Genomic DNA, 23,255 nt, shown 5'->3' on the forward strand with positions numbered 1-23,255 from the left:
GCCTCGCCTATTTTCAGGAAGGGCGAGCCCCAGAGATCTGGGGGCGTCGGCGGGGGAAAGAAGAGGGGGGAAAGCAGGAGGGGCGAAAGGGTGGGAGCTTTTGAACAGCCTTGGGTCCGAGCAGGTCGGAAGCTCCTTGGGGATGTAGCGAACAGTGGTACCCGCCCAGATGAGGAGGGAGATGGGAGAGGCTCAGGGGGCACAGTCCGGTGCCAAGGACCCGGAGAGCGGGTATGGGGTGTCTTTTCGTCTTGACTCCCCCGTGGATGCGTTTGGGTGAGCCGAGTCTATGGGCACATCTCGTAATGGCCAGGACCTGCCCTCTCCAGGGTCACACGCTGTGCATTCACCTGCCCCCCTCCCATATACACACCGGGGACACTGAAGGCTTAGTGCCTGGGAGAACCCTGGGGGTTTGGCTCTCGGTTTGATTCAAGGCTCTCTATATTAACGCTCTTGTGTTATAATTTTAATATTTGGAATTCATTTGTCTTGCATGAGTCGTCCTCCTCTCCCAAGTCCGCAGAGCCCTCGGGCTTCAGCCTCGACCCTTAAATCCCCCCACTCCTTGCTGCCTAAATCTTCATGAAGGAGAAAACAAGGAGGTTCCTTAAGGCTGCCTGAGACTCTCGGCAGAGGTTGGGGAATTATTCTAAAATATCTTGTTGGCAGGAGTCCGGGGTTCCTGCTCCTCTGTTGACTTTAAATAAAAGATTAAATTAAAAAAAATGAGGCAGGCCGTGGGTGGAGGAGGGGGAGAGAGGGAGGAGTTCTAACTCCTGCCCAAGATAGGGAAGCCCTGGGTTGAGGAAACTCAATCCCCAGACGGCGACGGCGCCCAAGAAGACAGGGCGAGCGTGTGGGGAGAGGCCTGGGTGTCTGAAGTAGGTCCCGGGGGCTTGGGTGAGACCCCGTGTGCCCTGCGCCAGGTGCCGTGGCGAGCTTACTGCCCCCGGGCAGAATTGTGCAAAAGTCGCCAGGCAGAGTGGAAAGCTACGGCAGCCACTGGCTTATCGCCCTACAAGGAGAAGGAAAAAAGTAAAGGGAATTCTTCAGGCTGTAGTGCCTTCATTCCCTCAGGCCTCGGCCCAGGCGTCCCGGGCTTCCCACGCCTGGCTACCACAGCGCGTCCCCCGCTGCGTTCCCAGAGCACGCCTTTTAACAGCTCCCTCTCATTATCTCGGGACCCAGACACCTGGAGAGCCCTCGCCTTCCTCCTGAACGCAGGTGTGGGGATGAGGTTAGAGCCCCACACCTAGCCGGCCAGGTCTGCGCGGGCGGGGCAAGGTTCTTGCTAGGCCCAAGAGAATCAGGTGTTGGGCTCTTTCTGCGGCCTTCCCCGGCTAGCCCCTTGGCACAGGCCACCTGAAGAGGCTCCATCTGTTTAGGGAACCCGAAGAGGCGACCGGAAATCCTCGCTACGCGCCCTCTGGCGCAGCCTTGGACTCAGGGGGACAGCTCAGGGTTGAGCAACATCTGGGCAGGCTCAGTGGTCTGGGGGGGTGGGAAGGATTTAGCTCGTGATTTTCTCACCTCCGCCAACATGCTTGATTCAAGTGCTGCAAATCCAATCTGGACCCTAATTCAGATAATTTGGCAGCACCTTCTCCGTAATTCCTGACATGAAACCAGCTTGCAGAAGTTTGAAGACAAGGAGTTCTGTATTGTTTGGCATTTGTGTACAAAGTGCCTAATTTATGTTTCGTATATAATACATTGCAAAGCCACATTACCATTTCTTATAGAGAAAAGAATTTGGTCAATTTGGTCAGTTTAAGGTAAATTAGCCCCCCCCCCCCCGTGATCAAATTATTCCAATTAACAGTCTTGCTTTAGTAAAAACATATGTAGTTGAAAGAGACAATTATGTGTCTAACACTGTCCAGTGCTAATTACTCCGGTCAAAGGGTGAACTAACCTTTTAGAAATGAATCAAATTGTATACTTAAAAGTTGATTTCAGTATCAACTTCTATTCATTTCTTTTTACCTTGAGATCTAGAAGAATAACTTTTAAAGTAAAGTTAATTGATCTGAAAAAGTAATGTGAATAGTATCCACATTGCAAGAATTAAGCGTTAAATAAACTTTTAATGGGCTAAAGTACTACTAGCACAGCTGCCTTACACATAGGATCAACTTGATAAGTATGTGTGAATTGACTTAGAAAAACACTATTATCATTCCTTTTGCCTCAAAAGAAAAGAACATTTTTTTCTTTGGGTCAACAATAAGTTTTTTTCGTTTTTTTTTCTTCTTTTATTAAATCCAAGAGTGGCGCAACCACTATGTCTGGCTGGGAGAATTTGGGGAAATCAAATGAGGCTGGGGGATATTTCTTGTAAGTGGCAGCAAAAGGAGTTATTTGAACATAGAAGCTGATATTACCCTGAGCAGGATTCCTTTTGTTGTTGTTGTTCTGTTTAAGAAAGAAAAACTCTAAGTGTAGTTATTCAAAGAATAGGTGCCTCTAGAGATCACCCTGTGCTGGCTAACATGGTGGCTACTAGCTACACGTGGCTCTTGAGCATTTAAAATAAGGTTGGCTGGTGGCAATTGAGATGTGCTATAAGTGTAAAGTTCATACCAGATTTCAAAGACTTAGTACAAAAAAAACACAACAATGTAAAGTATCTCATTAATAATTTTTATATTGACCACATGGTGGAATGACATTTTGAATATATTGAGTTAAAAAATTCATTAAAATTAATTCCACTTTTTCTTTTTACTTCTTATGTGGCTACTATAAGTGGCTTACTTGTCAAGATTGGCATTATAGTTCTATAGGACAGTGCTGCTTTAGAAATTTCCTTTAACATTGATCCTTCTGTGTATTCCTACAAGTATTCCTATAATGTGATATCCTCACATTACAATGTCTTTTGGGGCTCCTGGGTGCAAAATCAGCAGAAAGGGCTGATTTAGTTATCTACTTATTCTATCCCCCCCTCGCCCCCACATGCCTTTTAGTCAGAACTAAAATATTGGAAAGTTATTACTTGAAACTACAGCAAAGGGAAACAGCAAACCTCAGTAAAAAATATGGACTAGATTTCCAAGAAATCATTCCTGATGTATGACAGGACAACCAGATTTAACCTCCTCTGTCCCCAACAATTTCCTGCTATAATTATAACCTTTGTACACAAGTTTAAATGGGCATTTACTTAACAGAATAACATTTGTTCAAAAAATGGAGTTACATCAGTCTGGAAAAGTTACAAGATGACTAACTATGGCTTATGGCACAATCTCTATCTCACATATATCCAAAATTCATAGTTCTTTTACATAGAGGTTTGTCACTACTATAGAAAACCCATAAAGATTCATCACCGATCTGAAAAAGCTTTCCCCTTTACATTATTTGAAGCATATTTATTTTTCTAACAAAAAGAAAAGGTAATCTCTAGAAACTATTTAACTGTTTCTTTCCAGAGAAAGAGAAAGATAAAGCTTAGGCTCAAATTTTATCTCACGTAAGACAATAATGAAACAATATGTGGTGACATTTTTCATGTGTATGAATTTTGTTTTTTCTTTCAAATTTCCCAAATAAAAATAATTAAGAATATTTTCCTGATTGACGCACATCTCAAGAAATAACAGGAATTTCTACATCTATTTTAGAGAATTCAAATTTTGGAAAATGTAAGGCTCTTCTCTAGGTTCCCCTTCAGATATAAAGTTTAGTATTTCTAGAGTTGCATATGGTAAAAGATGCTCATAAAATCTATAAGGAACTAAGGGGAAGGCATTCTATGATACAAATACTTGAAATGTTTACTTTAACATTCTTCCTAGTTAGGCAATATGGGATTATGTGTCCAAACTCCAGGGTCCTTTATGTCTCTAAGCTTCAATTTGAAGGTCTACAACAGGATCTGGTCCAGAGTAGTCGCTCAATAAACATTTGCAGAATAAGCTTTGTTTTCCTCATTTGAAGATAAAGATAATAATAACCACCTCGTACAACTGTTGGGAAGATTAAATGAAGATAATGTCTGTAAAGCATTAAGCACAGTGCCTGCCACATAGGAAGCACTCAATAAATGGAGCTATTGTTATCAGCTTCAGAAAATGAGTATTCCTGCATACATAATGTAATTCAAATACTTCACTCTTGAAAGTTATTTCCATTTGTTGTGTGAGCATTTTATTATGGCATAATCTATTTCTTTAGGGCACTCTTGTATCACAACACTAACGATACTGAGTAACTTCCTGTGGAATTCAACAAAAGAGCATGTCGGGTGACTTACTGTTCTGCTTTTCAAGCCACATATGTTGAAATGCAAATGATTACAGGTCAGTTGCCTCATAGGCTATGATCAAAACTTTGTTTATATAATGCTCAAAAGAAACTAACAAATGTATGATTCAAAGTTAACATTACCTGACTCATACTTATGTTGGGAGGATGGGAGGAACAGGGAAGTATGGAGAAAGGTCTGTGTCAGACACGCTTTAATGTTTTCTTTTATTGGTTTCCAAAATGTTTAATCCTTAGAGGTGTTATTTTGTTTCAGAGTTGTTTGAAGAGAAAGAATTATGGGGCTTTGAGACTTGACAAGGAACTGAGAAGCCATTCTTGGAGCTTTAATAAGCTACTGTTTTTCTTCAGTTTTCATTTTACTAGAACGGAAAAGACCCACAAAATGTTCTTGTTTATAAACATTTATCCATAAGAGAGAGATAATACATTAAAATTTCATTTTCAAAATGATATTAAAACGGCTGCCTTAACATTAATCAAAAATCATAGTATACAGTATTCCTTCAGAGGATAAACATTCCTGTTTCGTAACTACCAATTTAGTTTGGTTGGTTACAGCAGTGGTTCTCAAATTTTTTTCAGTCCACAAACCATTTTAAAGCAAAAATCCAAGGACCACCAGTTCCTACTCATCACTATGAGAAAAACCCTAAAGCTTTACGGAACTGTTGTTCTAAAGCATAGCTGTTATTGTGGTTATGTTCTTTTTTTAAAGTTTATATTTGTGCTTTTGAATGTAGATTTGAGTCTGCAGCGAGAAAAGATACTTCAAAAAATATCTTGACTTCTTTTAGTGACTTGCATTTAAGACTAACCCATAATCAGATCTTAATTGGGGAAGTGACTCTGGAAAAGCAATGGAATTAAATGGAACTCTATTCCTTGACCACTAACTGAACCCCAAATCCCTACGCTTGGAAAATCTGCGGCTTTAATTACAAAAATCATGTGAATGAGGTAGCGTCAAATTAAGTCTATTGCTGGAAAAACTGGCTGTGGATTAATAATGCCATATTTGTTAATGAAGTATATTTCCATCAAACGAAACATCGATTATGATTTCAGTAGGTTATTTTCAAGTCATATTTCTGGTAACTAGTAAATCAAATAAATATTTTTTGGTATAAATATTAAGAAATTACTTTATTAAAAAAGAAATGGAATTTAAAATAACTCACAATTGCCTGCTAAATAAGGGATGGACTCCATAGATTAAATTGAATTTTAAGAAGCCCCACCTAATGAATCAATATAGAAATATTGAGTTCATGTGTAAGTAAGAACAAGCCAACTGGAAGTAACGCTGGCAGTTTTGGACACTTTACCATCTTATATAATGATGGTGATGTTGATAGTAACAGCTAGACATTTATTGAGTACACATGGTGTCAGGCAGTATTATAAGTGTTTCACATTTATTAACTTCTTTAATAATCTTTGTACTCCTTATAATACTAAATATATATTAATAGCATTTAACAGCTATTATGTTAAATGGTTTACATACATTATCTTGTGTCATTCTAACAATAGGTATTGTTGGCAAAAGTGTTTTATTCTGATAAAGAATATTTTATGATCTTATATGTGGAATGTAAAGAACAGAATAAATGATCAAACTAAACAGAAATAGACTCGGAGAAACAGAGAAAATACTGATGGTTGCTGGATGGGAGGGGTGTTGGGGGATAGGGAAGGAAGTGAAGGGATTACAGGGGTGTCAAAACTGTGGCCCCGTGGGCCAACTGTGGTCCACAATCCATTTTTAACTGGCCCGCAGCAAATTCCAAAAATATATTTAGTTTATTTAAATAAACCAGGTGAGGCAATACGTACTTCACCTCGAGTGAGTGGCCCGGCTGATTGTGTATTTTTTACTGCATATGGCCCTTAGTAAAAAACGTAAAAAGTTTGGACACCCCTGGATTAGATAGTCCAAACTGGTAGTCACAAAATAGTCATGGGATGTGAAATATAGTTTGGGGATATAATCAATAATATTGTGAAGATCATGTAGGGTGCCAGATGTGTACTGGACTTATCACTTCATAGATTGTGTAGATGCCTGACCACTGCGCTGTACACTTAAAGCTGAAGTAGAATAATATTGAATGTTAACTATAACTAAATATACATATATGTATGTATATATAGTCATGGGATGTAAAGTACACATAGGGAATATAGTCAATGGTCTTATAACAACTATATACAATGTCAGAAGGGTAGTAGACTTGGGAGGGTTATCACTTTGTGAGGGGTGTAAATGTCTAATCATTATGCTGTTTTGTACATCTGAAACTAATATAATAAAAAATAGTAAAAAAGAAAACAAAGAATTAATGTTTTTCATTATAATTAATTATTTCAAAAAATTTCAGGAATATACTTGGGGAAAATGTATAATATCATAAAGCACAATTAAGTACTTAAAAGTATCTTTATTAAATTTATCTGCATGCCATATCACTTTCTTATTCTTTGTTTTATTTCACCTTGGTGGAAACAAAAAGATTCTTTGAATGTCATATTGAAAGAAAATAAGTTTCAGTTTTCCAAAGAGCAATATAAGGCTTTCGAAAGGATGCTAAAGGAGGTAATTTTCAAATGAAAACATTCTTTTTGAGTCGTTAGACCACTCTTATGGGTTGGATTATGTCCCACCACAGCAGTCCTAAGACCCAGGACGTAAGAATGTGACCTTATTTAGAAATGGGGTCGTTGTAGATATAATTAGTTAAGATGAGGTCATACTTGAACAGAGTGGGCCCCTAATCCAATATGACCGGTAACCTTATAAGAAGATGGCCATGTGAAGGCAGACATCAGGAGAATGCCATGTAAAGACAGAGAATTGGAATGATGGAACTACAAGCCAAGGAATGCCAAAGATTCCTGGCAAACCATCAGAAGCTAGGAAGAGGCAAGGAGTTAGGAAGAGGCAAGGAAGGATTCCCCAACAGGTTTCAAAAGGAGCATGGCCCTGCTGCCACCTTAATTTTTGACTTCTAGCTCTTAGAACTGTGAGCAATAAATTTCTACTGTTTTAAGCCACCCAATTGGTAGTAGTTTATTACGGCAGTTCTAGCAAACTAATACAACCACTGAGAAAACAGTATCTACAATTAATGATTTCCTAAAATAGTAGGTACATGTCTGTAAGCAATACGGAAAAAATGATAGAGAGGAATTTGGAATATGTTTAAAAATAGATAGGAATAGAGCATAGAATTTAATTTATTTAGGTGAAACACTTAATGCTGACAAAATAATCCCTGATTTTAATTTTTTAATCATCAGAAAACAATTGGTTATTATCTCCTAGCCATTTAAACTTTATTTCCCTGATTTTCATTTATAGACCTCTAGAATCCACATAATTCTATATGAGCAATTTCCCCACAGTGTAGTATAGTATGCACTCACTATTGTTTATTAGACTGAAGTGAAAACAAATTATGCTATAGCTTCCTAAATCTTTCCTTCTGTCTGGGAGGTCCATGTTTGGGCCTATTTAGTTTTTTAATTTAGAAAGTAACTTCTCTCTACTTCTCTTCCTGTATTTCACAAGATGGTTTGGGGTATTACTATCTACCTAGTTCACCAAATTAGAAATCTAGGGTTAATCCTGTCATCCTACTATACTCTTTCTCACCCCTCTCCCTACGTTATTTGATAGCTGATTCTACTTTCTAATCTGGATTCTGTCAAATTCTCCTACTCCATCACTGCCACCAGAGTTCAGGCCCTCACCATCTCTGGACTGCATTATGACAGATACCTTTAGAACCTTCCTGACTTTCACCCATTCTCCACACTATGGCCAAACGGTGCTTCCTAAAATGAAAGTCTCATCTTGTCGTCCATCCCCTACTTAAGCCCCAGAATGGCTCTCCATAGCTCAGGATAAAATCCTACCACCTTTGCATAGACTCAATATGCCTGCCTTTTTCTCCAGCCATCAATGGCAATGAAAGAGAAATATTCAAGGATTTATCATACCTTTTCTTGTGTAAACTGTATTTCAGGCCAACCATACAATAATAGTTGATGAAAGTTCTTTATAGAAAAATTCTGGCTTATAAATGTAGAAGGAATGATAGACTTAGAAAAGCACCATTTTGAAACCCATAATGAAAGAACTGATTCAGGCAACAATTGTAAATGAATGAAGCCATTGGATGAAAGGTGGGTGGAAAACTTGAAATTGGTATGATTAGGCTATCACCACCTGAATTCACTGATTAATCTTAACATCAAAAAAAGGTGAAACAATTAAACACTATAAACCTCTTATGTCATGCAATAGGAAGCATATAATACTATCTATGAGGTAGTCTTTCCAAAAACCTGAAGTGAAATTCAATTAAGCCTCTAGAGCTGTGCTGGCCAATATGGTAGCCATTTGTCACATGTGACTATTTAAATTTAAATTAAGTATAATAAAGTAAAATTTAAAAATTCAGTTCCTCAGTCCCACTAACCACATTTCAAGTGTCAATTTTCACCCATGGCTAGCCCATGGCTAGTCGCTACAGTATCAGTGCATGTTGTAGAACATTCTACCATAGCAGAGAGCTGTGTTGGACAGTGCTGCTTTAGAGCTAACTTCTGTTTTTGGGGAAAAGGGGGCTAGAGAAAGAAATTAAGTGACACCAGAAGCAAGCGAATAGACAAATATATAGAATGTGATACCGTGTTTCCCTGAAAATAAGACCTAAGCGGAAAATAAACCATAGCATGATTTTTTAGGATGACATCCCCTGAACATAAGCCCTAATGCATCTTTTGGAGCAACAATTGATATAAGACCCGGTCTTATTTTTGGGGAAACACAGTATATTCTCCAGGTTCAGTTGATCCAATTTCTACAAGTCAATGGAATGAATAAAAAGGGGGAAGGAGTAACGCTTTCTATGAAAATTGATAATCCGATGTACTGCATAGGCCTTGTTTGGATCCCAATTTGAACAAGCCAATTGTAAATATATTTCTAAGACAATCATGAAAACTGATTATAAACGAAATTTTGGTGGTTTTTAAATTTTGCTGCATTTTAAATTTTGCTGCATTTTGGCTCTCAGGATGCCCATTTCCTGCCTTTAATATCTGCAGCAGCTTCAGCTGAGAAAAAGGGCTCCAGGTCTGGTCACAAGACACCCTGAATGTGATGAATGAGCAAGAAGGGAGCAAGACAGAACCAGGCAAATATGGTGGCAGGAGGGTTGTCCCTTCTCTGGCAGCACAAGGACAGTCCATAGCAAGCAAGTCCCTGAGTGCAGCAGAAGTTTAGACTCGCTCTAGGTATGTATGGTTCTCCCATGGATGTCTGTTCTCTGGGAGTAAGATGGGGCTGTGGTTCTGACAAGGATTGGAAGCAGACTGTATCATCAACAGGGAATAATCAGTTTGATGTGAAGCCAAGAGATGAGGATTGAGGTCCCAGGATCAGGAGATGGGGCTGGCCTGAATGAAAAAAGAAGGTGGGTCTGAGGTTGGAATTTCCATCATGATATTATAAGCCCGGATAATTGGACAAATTATGTGAATGCTAGAATCCTGGAGAGATGAGGGCCACATGAGCAGATCACTCTGCTCTTTCCTCCGATGAGGAAAGGATAAATCCTAGAACACTTTATCTGACACTGGTCCTTAAAGACAAGAGCAGAGAACCATTTTCAAACCTCACTTGCTGTATTGGTTTCTATTAGGTCTGGACTGGGCAAAATTTGTTCCCTTTTGTTCTCTTTTTCCTCCTTTCCCCCCAAATATGGGGAGAGGGTCTATCTTTTAAAACAAATAGTCCGAAGTTCTATGTTTAAAAAAATATTTTAATTTTAATTGTGATAATAAACACATAAAATTTACCACCTTATGCATTTTAAAGTGTATAGATCAGTAGTATTAAGTATATTTACACTATTGTGCAATGGATCTCCAGAACTTTTTCATCTTGCAAAACTGAAACTCTGTACCCATTAAACAACAACTCACATTTCCCCTCTCTCACCACCACCATTCTACTTTGTGTTTCTATGAATTTCACTATTTCAGATACCTTATACAAGTGGAAACATACTTGTTTTTTTGTGACTGGCTTATTTCACTTAGCATAATGTCCTCAAGGTTCATCCATGTGTAGCATGTATAGATTTCCTTCCTTTTAAAGGCTGAATAATATTCCACTGCATGTATATACCACAATTTGTTTATCCATTCTTCTGTCACTTAGGGTTGCTTCTAACTCTTGGCTATTATGAATAATGCTGCTATGAACATGGGTGTGCAAATCCAAAGTTCTTTTTACTATGCGGTAGATTGCAAAATGGCCATAAATTATTCTCCTTCCTGTATCCATGTGCCTTTGCGATATGACTTAACAGTTTCTTCCATCAAAGTATGGAGTTTATTTCCTTGCTACTTGAATCTGGGGACAGCCTAATGACTAGCTTTGGACAATAGAATGACATGGAAGCAATGTGGGACTGGTTCCAAGTCTGAGCCTTAAGAGGTCTTGCACACTTCTGCTTGCTCTGTTGGAATCCATGTGAATAAGACCAGGTTACATTATTAGAGGATGAGAGAGTATATGGGGCAGAGATGAGCCATTTCAGATGAGGCCTGAAAGATGTACATTCTATGTAATGGATAGGTAACAATTATGGTGTCATACTCATAAAGTTTGAATGGTAAGTTTTATCAAAATCCGTTTCTACATAATTTCAATAACTGTCAGCAAAGCTGACCTGGCAGCTGATGGCACATTCATGAGTGAGCCTGCAAGCGACCAGTATAAATGTCCAGCTAAACTCAGCCCAAGTTGCTAACCTACAGAATTATGAGCTAAAAAGTGGTTGTTGTCTTAAGCATTTTTGATTTGCTATGTAGCAATAGATACCTAAGACATTATTTCTCTTTTAACTATTAGATATACCTTCTTCCCTGGAAATTTAATCCAATTTCATAGGTACTTTATTGATCACGTCTATATTGAATGACTCCAAATCACTCTCCCCAGCCTTTAATCTTTTCCATAGCTCTATCTTGAATTTGGAACTCCCTATTGAATACTCACTCCATTGGAACATCATGTTAACACCTCAAACTCAATATTTTGAAAGCTGATTGAATTTGTCGTCCACTATCCAAGCCTTATATCCTTATTGATGTTTCTAATTCTGTTGATGGTACTACCATTCTTTTAGTCAACCAGATTTGAAACCTCAGTGTCATCTCTTGATTCCTTTCACTGCTTCCCATAGTCAGTCAGATATTTTTCAAAGTAACTTTTTTATATCTGTAGAATTACTCACTCATCAAAACTTCCATATTGTTCTCTCATCTCTGGTCTCTGTATCCTCAAATTAATGTTATACACTGATTTAAGTTTCATTATTCTAAGATACAGAGTGATGAGTTCACTCGTCAGCTTTATTCATTACAAGCATATTTTCCTTCTGCCTGCTTATTTCAACATGTGGGTCATCTCCATTGAGTCTCTCCATTGATTATTTTTTCTCTTGAGTATGGGCCTTGTTTTCTTATTTCTTCATATGTCTAATAATTTTGGATTGTGTCCTGGATATTGTAAATGACATGCTCTAGAGATTCTGGATTCTGTTCGTTTCCTCCAAAGGAACTTTTTGTTTGTTTTTGCAGGCAGTTAACTTGGCTGAGCTCAAATTCCAAACTGTCTCTCCCATGGTGGGCAGCAGCTGAAATCTTGGTTCAGATTATTTTTTAACCTTATCTGGGCTTCTTGGAGTCTGCCCTGTATGTGTGTACTTCCAGGATTAGCCAGAGATTTAGGCAAAGTTTAAATACAGAATTTAAAGTACTCCTTTCTGTCTCTCTCCATTCAGAGATTTCCACCCCCACCTTGCTCCAAACTCTATCCTCTGGTTCTTCAAGGCAATAAGACTGCGGCTTTAGCTGTCATGCTTGGTGAACACTGGGACTTGCCTTCAGGCAAAAAGCTATAAAATAAATATGGGAAACTCACAGAGAGCTGATGCTGTCCTTCAAGTGTTGACCCCGTCCAGTATCTGCCTGCTTTTGTTTGCTCTCCAGTGTCGCCAGGTAGGATTAAAAAACAAATCTTGTCCAGGGTTCATAGTTGTTATCTAGAGGATAGTCACAAAGGAGCTATGTGGACATTGTCAGGAGCAGTATCACTTCACAGATTACAAACCTTCCATAATTCTTCACTGAAGTCTGTGACCAAATCTAGGACTTGGTATCTATTATAGGCTCTCTCTAAATGGGTAACTCAAGCTTCTCCACTTCTGCTGAACATGTTCCTGTCTCTGAGCTTGTTTAATTTGTTCCTTCATGTTAAATGCCCTTCTCATCTCTGCCTATCAAAATATTATCCATCTTTCAAGTGCCTTAGGGCCTGGTCCTCAGTTTGTCCAACTCTATCAACACTTTCTCCCTATTGATCTTATCCAGGTCTATGGCTTTAAATACATCTATATGCTAATGAGTCACAAATGTATATCCTCAGTCCTAATGCCTCCATTGAGCTCCAGGTTTGTACATGTATCTGTCTACTTGATATCTCCACTTGGATGCCCAACAGGTATCTCAAACTTACCATGGTCAAATTAGAATTGCTGTTTATCTCTCCCCTCAGCCCCCTCCCTCTGCAGGCCTTCTCAATGTCAGTAAATGTCACTGCCATTTATAAGCCAAAAGCCTAGGAGTTATCTTTAACTCACTCTACTCCCCTTCCAGTCCATGTACAATCCATCAGGAAGTCCTTTTGGCTCTATCCTCACAATAGATCTCTAATCTATCCACTTTCCTCTAGCCCCCTGGCTACCTATGGAATTTAAGTCACTGTGAGCTCTCACCTTGACTCTTTCAGTTGCCCCCTGAGAGGTGTTCCTGCTCCCACTCTTACCTCCCTACAATCCCTCCTCCACCCTGCAGCCACAGTGATCTTTTAAAAATGCAAAGCAGATTATGTTACCCTCCTGCTCAACACTTCAGTGGCTTCCCAAAGCACTTAGAGTAAAATTCAAACTCATCCCCATGGCCTATGTGGTCTTACGGGGTTTGAACTCTACCTATCCCTTTGACTTTATCTCCTTTCATTCTTCCCTTTTCTCATTACACTCTGCCCACATTGGCCCTATTTCTATTTCTTGATTTTGCCAAGCTCTTTCCTTTTCCCTGGAGCACATCACTCTCAAACCTTTATTTGCTCGTTATTTGCCTTCCCTGTTCGACGCACCTTCTGTGAGGGCTGGGACCTTTCCAGTAAATTTTTCTTGAAAGATGGAATGAATTCAGCATCAACACATTTTCTCCACCAAGCCTTTCCTGTACCTCTCTGATGGCAATATGCTCTCACTCTCCTTGATTTTTATGTCCACATCTCTTTTAGCCTTTACCACTTTCTATCTCCTGTTATATTTTATCTTCCCAAAGGAGCTGTGATATTAGAATAGGCAGAATCCCTGCCTGATTCATCTGAATAGTCCTCACATGGACTACTACAGGGCTTTGCACAGAGCGATGCTGATAAATGTTGAGTGGATGAATAAATAACTAAGTCAATATTTATTTCTATTGAAGGGGAACATCATTAACATTAAAAACAGCATCAATACTATCTTTATTAGGCTACTGTTAAATTCCTTTGGAATAAATGAAACATAATTCACTAAAATCTATTTTGTGAAATATTTTAAGTGGTTTGTAATGTTTTTAGTGCTTAATTAGAAATGGAGGAAACTATTGAAGTATTCTGATCGAGGTATATTTGAATAACACTGCCTGCAATGTCCAGGCAACTAATATATCTAAGTGTTCTAAAAACATACTAATGAGTCATGACTAATTCAGCCAGGAGAATTCTGTGAGTACATTCTACATAATGGATAGGTAGCAATTATGGGCTCATACTCATAAAGTTTGAATGGTGAGTTTTATAAAAATTCATTTAAACATAATTCCAGTCCTTGAAATGGAAAAGTTTTCAATTTAATTATACAAATCTCAGACCTGAACCTCAATAGATTGCTTCTTATGATCTCATCTTCCTCCTTGGCTCCATTTTACTTATTCTTTCTAGTTTTCCTGCCTTGCTACTAAACTATGCTTCTCCCTGATCCTATGTCAAGCTTCTACTCAGCATCTAAACTCATTCACTAAGTCCATTAATGTCAAAACAGCTTCACTTCAGAGAGAAATACTTTTTAACATATTTTTTTCATTTCATAGGACTATTCACAAGTTTTATTGCCATAGTTTGTTGGTCATTTTTAGCTCTTTTTACTTGCTTTATTAACCTTTTGTATGGTTTACATTGTGGGTTATTTATTTGGGGGTGATTGTTTACTTACTTCCACTTTCTCTGATTTCATATTTTGTATGTATTCTGTTGTATTTTACTCAGGTTCAGCAAAGAAGAGTTTTAATAACTTGAAAAGAGAAATTGAAGCATAGCCAACATGGAAAAAATATATAATTGAAAACTATGTGACCAAGGTAAATGAAATGCAAAGTAAAGATGCTTTTAATCTTGAACTGCAAGAGACATTGCTCATAAATGACACTGGAACAAAGTATTAAATAATTCAAGACCATTGATGTCATTGTTATCTGCACAAAAACATTTGACTGAAAATGAATAATCTTTTCTCTCTTCAAGTTATTTTGTATGAGAGATTTTTCCCTTCTCATGCACTTTGAATTCTATTCATCTTTTTATCCCACTGGTTAAGCTTTTAGAGTAATGCACAAAAGTCTAGTTAACATAAAATGAAGCTAAAGTGTTACGCTTTGTATTTATACCAGGGGTGGCTTATAAGGATTTTTTGATATTAGTTTCACGTGTACAAAACAATGTAGTAGCTAGACATTTACACCCCTCACAAAGTGATAACCCCCCCCAATCTACTATCCCTTTGACATCATATATAGCTGTTAGAGTCCCACTGACTCTATTCCTTATGCTGTACTCCACATCCTGTGACTATATATATATATATTTACAAATATATGTAAATATATATAAAATTATAGTTGACTGCAGGCACCTACACCATCCATAAAGTAATCTCCCGAAGACAAGTGTCCATCGGATACCCTACAAAATCTTCACAACATTATTGATTATATTCCCCAAACTGTCTTTCATATTCTCATGGCAATTTTGTGGTTACCGATTGTGCTTTCTAATCCCCTCACCTTCCCCCTCACCCCAACCCCCCTCTCATCTAGCAACTCTCAGTTTTTTCTCTATATTTCTGAGACTGTTTCTGATTAGTTTGTTCATTTATTATATTCTTTAGATTTCAAATATAAGTGAGATCATATGGCATTTGTCTTCATCTTATCAGGATATTTCTGACTGCAAAGAGCTGAAGACCCAACTGAAATAAACTTAAGGAATAAGGGAATTTTTTAATCTTATATAACAAGAGGACTAAGGGTAGAATGATTGCATAGTTAATGCAACGGCTTGACAATGTTATTAAAAGCCCGGACTCTTTCCCTATTTTTACTCTGCCATTCTCAGAGAATTGGTTTGGTCCTCAGGCTTGTTGCATCACGGTTGCAAGATGACCACAACAGTTCCAGCTGTGATATGTAAACAAAAGAAATTTATTCTCTCATAGTTCTGTTGGCTAGAAGTCCAAAATCAGTAGTTGGCAGGGTTGGTTCCTTCTGGAGGTTCTGAGGGAGACACTGTTTCATGCTTCTCTCCTAGCTTCTGCTGGTTGCCAGCAATCCTTGATGTTCCTTGGCTTGTAAATGCATCCCTCTAATAATACCTCTGACTTAACATGGTGTTCTCCTCTGTGTGTCTCTGTATCCTCACATGGCCTTGTTATAAGGTCATCAGTTATTGAAGTAGGGGGTCTTCTTAATCCAGTAGGATGTCATCCTAACTAATTACATCTGCAAAAACCCTATTTCCAAGTAAGGTCACATTCTGAGGGGCCAGGTGGACATGAATTTTTCTGGGATATTACTCAACCCAGTACAATGGTTAAATGCTTTCTAGGTTCATGTGACTCTTAACAACTTAATGGGAAAGAAAGAAGATTTTTTCCAAAGGAAAGTCAGTAGCCTGTCTGAAGGAAAGTGATATGAAGAACATTGTAATGAATTTCCTTCATTATTAAAAAATTAGACTCCAATGTGTTTAGCACATTCCTACATATATAACCTGCTATTTCACTTTTGAAGGTCTCCTTTTCTATTTTCTGAATACATTATAGGTATTGAGCGACTCTCTCTATAACGTTCATTCACATATATGTATACATGTGTGAGGCTACCTGAATACTGCAGGCAGCAGACAGCTTGCTTTGCAGTGAATCATTAATGGCAAATAGTATACATCTGATGAGCTTTCAAGAAAATTATATTAAGAGAAAGCAAAAACAGAAATAGCAAATCCTGATGAAATAGTATTTAACAAATAAGGATTCTCAATACAATATAATTTCCCCAAGTATGTCCAATCAGTTGTAAAGTTTTTGATGCAATCTTTCCCAAGGTTCTTCCCTCCATCAATATAAACTCAAGGAAAGCCACTCTTAAATATCTCTGGCACTATTATTGCTCTATTCTTAGATGTTGAAATGAACACAGATTTTAACATGCTGAACTCTCAGGGTAAAAGCTGGCCTGTAATTTATCAGAGTTCCATGGAAAATTGCTAAACTCAGACAACTTTCCAGCATTGCTAGAAAAAGTAAGAACGAGGATAGGGGAGCAAGGAAATAGTTAATGTCCTAGAAAACTCTGTTTTCATCTTTGTGACAAACATGAGTAATGGATATCATGTTCTTCCCCTTTCAGACAGTCTAGAAAATTTGGTGGCTAAATTGTCACAAATATCAAAGCACCCTGCTTTTTCTCTTACTATGTAACAACCGCCACACTTATAATTACTTATTTATGACCTTCCCCCATTCTAATGTAAGCCCCATGAGAACAGGGACTAAGCCTGTCTTATTTATTTTTGTGTCTCCAGAGCCTGGCACAGTGACTGACAAAAGGAAACAATGAAATATTTGTTGAAGTGAATTGAAATAGGTATGGCTATAGATAACTCTACTGCTAAATATTGAACGAGATTTCCTGATACTATATTAGAAGTGTTGATTTTTAAGATGATATATGTGGCTGATACTGCAAGGTGCTCCCTAGTAACCATTCTCCCCATCTGTAGTTGGGAACATGGCCACTTAAAATGAAGACTACATTTCCCAGTTTCTCTTGCAACTCAGTGTGGCCAGTGGGTTATTAGCAGAAATGATGCGTGGAAGTTTCTAAGCATCTTCCTTAAAAGATAGCCATTGTGTACTCTTTGCCTCTTCTATTATTTTCCCTTTCTTCACCTTGCTGCCTGCAGCACAGGTATGATGACTGGAGCTCTCACCACTATTTTAGATCACAAGGATGAGGGCCTCACCCTAGGGTTGTAAGGAGCTTGGGTTCTTGAGGACTTTGTGAAGCAGGGCTGCTATACCAGCCACACATTTCTTACTTCTCAATTTTTATGTAAGAGAGAAATACATTTTTACCTTGTTTTAGCCACAGTTCTTTCGGTCTTTTGCTATTTGCTCCCAAATCTAATGTAACTGATAAATAGAAATAAGATTGTAAGATGTTACAGCTAGAAGATGGCTCAGTTGGAGGTCCATTCTCATTTGACGGCTGATGACCAAAGAGGTTAAATCACATAACCAGGTCACAAAAGTGGAATGGGGATAAAGCCAGGTCGAAAATCCAGTTCACTTCAGATCTCTCTTTCCTATTTTATGTTGCCTATTTATGATACACATCTCTCAGAACAGTTTGTAACCTGATTCCTATTTTTCCATTGACTTTAGTTACAACATTATAGGTATTACCAGTTATAGATAAATAATCTTTTAGCACATTGACTTGAATATTTGGTGAAAAGGGTAGTGTTTCTTCCATATATACCGATCCCTTAGCCATATGCTTTGAAATCTCAGAATTTTGTCTTTGTTTAGGAGGACATTAAATTGGGCTAATACAGCTGGATTATAAGATAATGCTTCACAATTGGTGTAGTCTTATACAATATACTCTACCTTAACTTGAATATTCTTTAGACATAACTTGAGGTTAGTACAAAAAAAACCCTACTTATTTTATCAAGTGTGTATGTCAAGTTTATCAATAAGACATAGTTTTACATGGACTGAATAAAGAGGTCATGAGAGTTGATACAGTCTCCAGAAGTTATTATTATCTTACAAAGAAGCTCAGATATTGGGAGAAATCCTTAACTATAAAATGTACTTAGAGTAATTAAGGACAGAGGCAAGGACTTCTCTGAGTTCTGGTCCTCAGTCTAAAATATTTCATGCTCCATTTCTCACTTTCATAAATCTTGGAACTATCATTGCCAGACATTAATCAAAGATCACATACACAATAATGATTCTTTTCTAACCAAAGACATGATTGGTGCCTTCCATTACAGTAAACTGAATGATAATACATAACTAGAAAAACAATCAAATGTTGTCAAGAGATTGACCATGGAATCTGTCTGTCTGGCATGATAAAATTGTTAGTTTGATTCGAATAATTTAGAATTTGTGGAAATTATATTGTATTTACTTTGTACAAGTCTAAAGAAAGTTTAAGTTATAATGTAGTATAGAAATATTGGGAGAGTATATGTTTATCTGCCCTGGTGTGGGAGGATACACTAAGGCAGTAGTTCATAAGCATTTTGAGGTCTGGATCCCTTGAGAATTTGAAGGAATTTGGGGATCTATCCTTAGAAAATACCTATTCTTAAGGTAGCATACATATATTGGGATTATCTCCTTAGCAACTTTCTTCTGGAAACTGCCTTTCCATCCACTTGGTTACCATAGGAGCCCCAATGCTGGTACAACATGAGTTCACCCCTGGCTGCATCTGATTGGTCAGTAAATGATCACTTGACTCAAGTCAAACTAATCAGAGTTTAAGCCTGACTTTTTAGAACAGAAAAGGAGAAAGAGGGCCAGTCTGTCTACAGATACTTGAAAAAGTAAGATGTAAGGCTCATTATTAGCCATGTTTTCCAGTAAAAAGTCAGCTTGCAGCAAGGGAGAAGGATAAAGCCAATGACCAGAGAGAAGTATGATAGAATTTACCAACTGTGTCTCTTATTCTACTGGCTTCTAAGGCTCAGCTAATCACATTTCTGACTTTGGATTCTATGAGAAATCTTTATCCCAACTTCCTCTTTCTGCATGAACAAGTTTAGTTCAAATATTTTTCACTTGCAACAGAGAGAGTACTACCTACAACATACATATATATGTGAAACTGCCCCTTCACTATCAGGAGATTCATCAGGGGTTAAGAACTCTGTGTATTGGTGTAATTGCTCATGATCAAGTGGTTTTTGCTAATTAGACATGAATTGTCTATTAAATGAGTAAATTCAACATGTCTCATTTACAAAATCTGTTAGCAGGTTAAATTGTTGTATATATGTATAAAACAAAACTTTGTTTTATTAACAGTGTCCTACAGTTCCGACTTTTTCCTATTTCAGACTTCTCCATCCATATTTATCAAGATTTTAAAAAAGTTTTAAGTGCTTTTAACATTAATGTATTGATTTTCCTTTTGAATATAAAATGAGAGCGAAAAGAAACAATAGCATGCCACTTTATTTCCTCCTGCTTTAGGAAGCAATCAGGTCCCAGCAAACCATAAAATAAAATTTATAGGAGTCCGGTTTGTGAACCAGATGAAAATTTTATTAATTTATGTAGGGGTGTAGACATTTCTAGTGACTTGAACCACAGTCTTCTCTCTAAGGTACTCCCTTCCTGGTATACCTAGAAGCCATCTTATTTATCAGAAGGTCATGCTGATGAGGATGGAATTATAGAGAGAAGAGATCAGATGATGATAAGAGATACAGTATCCAGGCGTTGCTAGAGCCTAATGAACTACTCTTTTTAAAAACAGAACTGTAGTCAATGGGAAAGTTCTAGATATTCTTCCCATTGCACTGACAATTTTTTCTTGGCTTCGGTTCGGCTGGGTGGATCCTGGATATTTTCTTGAGTTTTATTGCCTTCTTTTTGACTTTTGACTGATACACTCACTATTCCTGGCTTTTGCCTTTACTTCCTGGGCCTGGAGCTCTTTATTACTCACCAGGTCCAGCAGGTTTGACCAAGAGAAAGTCCACAGAAAGCTGACTATTGAGAGCAACTCCATTTCCCATAATAAGAATAAATTTAATAAAACTGAAAAAAAAATATGGAACAACAACTTATGCAAATTGTAGGGTCATAGCCTGAGAATAAACTTGTAACCTAGTTCTGAAAGACTAGACTAAGCTCTTGGAGGACGGAATAATTCTCTGTAGCCAAGCCTGCTCTCTTTTTGCTTACATGAGGCCTCCCTTTTATAAATAGGTAGATGTAATAGAGTCTCCATGCTGAGAGATATTGCCTTTTATTATGTTTGCTATAGAGTAGGAGCAATACGCAATATTTCAATAAAGAGATTCTGTCAAAATCTGGAGGCCCACCCTCAAATTTCCTGCTTTAAAAAATTTGTAGTTCTTTTCTTACTGTCCTCTTGATCTCATAAATGCTATTGTGTTTCCAAAAGAGAGCACATGTAGGCTTTAGAAAAGTACATGTAGGTTATGACACTGGTAGCCAGGGTCTGACATTTAGATGGGTCCATATTCAAAATTAGCACAGGAGCCAAGGAAATATAGTCAGAGAAAAGTCAATATGCACACACTTCAGGGTTTTACTTCAGGCATTAAGTAGGAATTGAGTTGATTGAAATAAAAAAAAAAATGTCTGCAGCAGTGTTCTTGTGAGCAAACCATCTTAGAAGTGGGATCCTCCAGCCCCATTCAAGCCTTCAGATGACTAAAGCTCAGTCCGACATCTTGAGGACAACCTCAAGAGAGACCAGGAGCCAGAATCTCACAGCTAAATGACTGATAAATCCTTGACCCACAGAGACTATGAGACAAAAAAATGTTTATTGTTACTTTAAGTTGCTGATTTTGAGGTAATTTGTTATGCAGCAGTAGATAACTCAATGCAGTCTATAATGCCCTATGTAATCTTGCCCAAGGCTACTTCTCTGACTGTATCTTAGACCACTATTCCCATTGCCTATTGCCTCCAACCATGGTGATCTTTTTATTATTTTTTGACTTATTAAGAATGTTCCCTCCTCAGAGTCTGTGCTTTTACTGTTCCCTCTACCTGGCGTGTTTTCCCTGTTCTCTACATAATTATTCCTTCAATTCACTCATGTTTAAATAAGAAGACATGTATTTTAGAAATCAATCATTTTTCTCTTTTTTAGCATTAAGTACCTAGAAAAAGAAGTTGAAAAAAATCTATTCCATTCATATTATTGGAAAAAAACACACGACACAAGATTCATAAGAGAAAGTTAGTAAGAAAGTTTCAGAACTGCCATAAAAAGGCTTATAAATTCAAATGGAAGGTCATGAAACAAGATCTGACCAAATGGAAAGACACTTCTAATTTTGGAGGAGACAGTATAAAAAAACCTGATTCTCTCAAAAATAATATATTAATTCAATTAATTCTAGTTAGAATGCCAATAGTTGAATTTTTGTATGCTTTTAAAAAACCGAATAAAATATCCTTTATATCTTGGGTGAAGACTAAATGTTTCAGAACACTCAAGGCATTTAAAAAAATCAGAATAGAAGGGGCAACATTTTGCCAGATGAGAGCAAATATTATAAGGCCCAATTAATATGGTAATTGAATAAGAATGAACAAATAGTTTAATGGAAAAAATAGAGAGTCCAGAAAAAGATTCCAACATATATAAGAATTTAGTAATGACAAGTAATTGTGGGAGAGAATAGAGACTTGCAAGAGAAACAAAGAATTATGTGAGAAGGAATTTTGAGAACAGAGAATTGTGAGAGAGGGAATTGTGGGAGAGATATGGAATTGTGGGAGAGGACATAGAATTGTGCAAGAGACAAACAATTCCGGGAATGACAAAAAATTGTGGGAGACATAATGAATTTTGGAAGAGACAAAGAATTGTGGGAGAAACCAAAGAATCATGGGAGAAAATGGAGAAATGTGAGAGAGAGGGATTTGTGGGAAAGAATGGAGCACTGTAAGAGGAAAAGGGAGAAGTGTGGGAGAAAGATTATTTAACACGTAGGGTAGGCTTACCTGGCCCATACATCTGGAAGAAAATGAAATTTGACCTTACATATTGTACACACAAATAAATTTAAGATGAATTAAACACTTAAATGATAAAAATAAAATAACCAACATCCTGTTAGAAAATCAAGAAACTATGTGCAGCAGTGGGGTGCATTAGACCTTCTTAACTAAAACTGGGCTCAAGTATATTTGACTGTGTAAAATTTAAAAAATGTCCATAGCTTTAATGGAAAAACAACATATTTGGAAAAACATTAGCAACAGCAGACATACATAATATATTTTATAAAAAGAACTTTTTAACTCAGTGTAAAAATGAGCGACAAAATTAAAGAAGCAACTATTCCAAAACTCACTCTTGAAAATAATTTACTAATCTAAGTTCTTGAAGGAGCACATGTTTTTATGGAACAACTGAAAAACGTTTAAAAATCTAGATCAGCTTACACTATACATGTTTCAACAATACATTCTTTGTAGAATAGGCAATTTGAACATAAGTATCCAAAAAATTGCAGTTATATGTCCTAAGCTTTCTATATTTCTATTTTATACACATAAGTTCTCTGCAAAAAAAAAAAAAAAATAGGCAAAAGTGCAAATCCAGATGGTCAACAACACTTGAAGATGCTCTTAGCAAAGGGAAATGCAAATTAAAGTAACAATAAGACATTGCTCAAGAAACAGGTACAAAATTTAAAAGGATCTATAACTCTTATTGCTGGTTGAATGCAGGGAAAAGGGAACTCATTCATTCCTGGGTGAAGT

This window comes from Rhinolophus sinicus, chromosome 18 (genome assembly GCF_057876585.1).
Source record: "Rhinolophus sinicus isolate RSI-liver-muscle chromosome 18, RSI-T2T, whole genome shotgun sequence".
Lineage (NCBI taxonomy): Eukaryota > Metazoa > Chordata > Mammalia > Chiroptera > Rhinolophidae > Rhinolophus > Rhinolophus sinicus.